Raw genomic sequence first — 2,015 nt, 5'->3', positions numbered from 1 at the left:
TAATTTATTTACTGCGTTTGTGACAGTTAAGTTGCATACGGACATACCACCCTGAACACGCCTGATCTCGTCTGATCTCGGAAGCTAAGCAGTGTAGGGCCTGGTTAGTACTTGGATGGGAGACCGCCTGGGAATACCAGGTGCTGTAAGCCTTCTATTTTCATCAGGAGACATGGTAACATTTACATCATCAAAATACATGCAATGATCATTTTGAGCACTTATATATCCTGCTTTAGTGACATTTGACATTGCTTACGGCCATACTAACCTGAACACGCCCGATCTTATCGATCTCGGAAGCCAAGCAGTGTCGGGCCTGGTTAGTACTTGGCTTGGAGACCGCCTGGGAATACCAGGTGCTGTAAGCTTTTCATTCTCATCAGGAGACATGGTAACATTTAAATCATCAAAATACATGCAATGATCATTTTGTCCACTTATATATACTGCTTTAGTTACATTTGAAGTTAATTACGGCCATACCACCCTGAACACGCCTGATCTTGTCTGATCTCGGAAGCTATGCAGCGTCGGGCCTGCTTAGTACTTGGATGGGAGACCGCCTGGAAATACCAGGTGCTGTAAGCTTTTCATTTTCATCAGGAGACATGGTAACATTTACATCATCAAAATACATGCAATGATCATTTTGACCACTTAAATATACTGCGTTTGTGACAGTTACCATTGCTTACGGCCATACCACCCTGAACACGCCTGATCTCATCTGATCTCGGAAGCTTTGGGCCTGGTTAGTACTTGGATGGGAGACCGCCTGGGAATACTAGGTGCTGTAAGCCTTTCATTTTCATCAGGAGACGTGGTAACATTTACATCATCAAAATACATGCAATGATCATTTTGACCACTTATATATACTGCGTTTGTGACAGTCACCATTGCTTATGGCCATAACATACTGAACATGCCTGATCTCGTCTGATCTCGGAAGCTAAGCATGGTAGGGCCTGGTTAGTACTTGGATGGGAGACCGCCTAGGAATACCCGGTGCTGTAAGCTTTTCATTTTCATCAGGAGACATGGTAACATTTACATCATCAAAAAACATGCAATGATGATTTTGAGCACTTATATATATGATTTAGTGACATTTGACATTGCTTAATGCCATACCTACCTGAAACGTCTGATCTCGGAAGCTAAGCACGGTCGGGCCTATTTAGTACTTGGATGGGAGACCGCCTGGGATACTTGGTGCTGTAAGCCTTTCATTTTCATCAGTAGACATGGTAACATTTACATCAACAAAATACATGCATGATGAATTTGACCTCTTATATATACTGCGTTTGTGACATTTGATGTTGATTACGGGCCATACCACCCTGAACACGCCTGAACACGCCTGATCTCGGAAGCTAAGCAGCGTCGGGCCTGGTTGGTACTTGGATGGGAGACCGCCTGGCAATACCAGGTGCTGTAAGCTTTTCATTCTCATCAGGAGACATGGTAACATTTACGTCATCAAAATACATGCAATGATCATTTTGACCACTTATATATATGATTTAGTGACATTTGACATTGCTTACGGCCATACCAACTTGAACACGCCTGATCTCGTCTGATCTCGGAAGCTAAGCATGGTCGGGCCTGGTTAGTACTTGGATGGGAGACCGCCTGGTAATACCAGGTGCTGTAAGCCTTTCATTTTCATCAGTAGACATGGTAACATTTACATCAAACAAAATACATGCAATGATCATTTTGACCACTTATATATACTGCTTTAGTGACATTTGACATTGCTTACGGCCATACCAACCTGAACACGCCTGATCTCGTCTGATCTCGGAAGCTAAGCATGGTCGGGCCTGGTTAGTACTTGGATGGGAGACCCCCTGGGAATACCAGGTGCTGTAGCCTTTTCATTCTCATCAGGAGTCATGGTAACATTTACATCATCAAAAAAACATGCAATGATGATTTTGACCACTTATATATACTGCGTTTCTGACAGCTAAAGTTGCTTACGGCCATACCACCCTGAA

General features: G+C 43.3%; 3 non-coding genes and 6 pseudogenes across 3 annotated transcripts; all 9 read left to right on the top strand.

The window, feature by feature from the left end:
* The first annotated feature begins 33 nt into the window (after positions 1–33).
* On the top strand, positions 34–152 carry LOC125003029. Its single transcript, XR_007111898.1, has one exon. It is a non-coding gene; the product is annotated as a 5S ribosomal RNA (ribosomal RNA).
* Positions 153–253: 101 nt separating this feature from the next.
* Positions 254–371, top strand: LOC125002202 (annotated as a pseudogene).
* Positions 372–472: 101 nt separating this feature from the next.
* Positions 473–591, top strand: LOC125002193 (annotated as a pseudogene).
* Positions 592–692: 101 nt separating this feature from the next.
* LOC125002569 lies at positions 693–803 on the top strand (annotated as a pseudogene).
* Positions 804–904: 101 nt separating this feature from the next.
* Positions 905–1,023, top strand: LOC125001838 (annotated as a pseudogene).
* Positions 1,024–1,330: 307 nt separating this feature from the next.
* LOC125002385 lies at positions 1,331–1,450 on the top strand (annotated as a pseudogene).
* A 100-nt stretch (positions 1,451–1,550) lies between these two features.
* On the top strand, positions 1,551–1,669 carry LOC125003114. Its single transcript, XR_007111981.1, has one exon. It is a non-coding gene; the product is annotated as a 5S ribosomal RNA (ribosomal RNA).
* A 102-nt stretch (positions 1,670–1,771) lies between these two features.
* Positions 1,772–1,890, top strand: LOC125003273. Its single transcript, XR_007112133.1, has one exon. It is a non-coding gene; the product is annotated as a 5S ribosomal RNA (ribosomal RNA).
* Positions 1,891–1,992: 102 nt separating this feature from the next.
* LOC125002224 overlaps positions 1,993–2,015 on the top strand; it is a 109-nt pseudogene continuing 86 nt past the window's right edge.

Source organism: Mugil cephalus, chromosome 23 (genome assembly GCF_022458985.1).
Source record: "Mugil cephalus isolate CIBA_MC_2020 chromosome 23, CIBA_Mcephalus_1.1, whole genome shotgun sequence".
Classification (NCBI taxonomy): Eukaryota; Metazoa; Chordata; class Actinopteri; order Mugiliformes; family Mugilidae; genus Mugil; species Mugil cephalus.
This window is presented reverse-complemented; position numbering and strand designations above follow the sequence as displayed.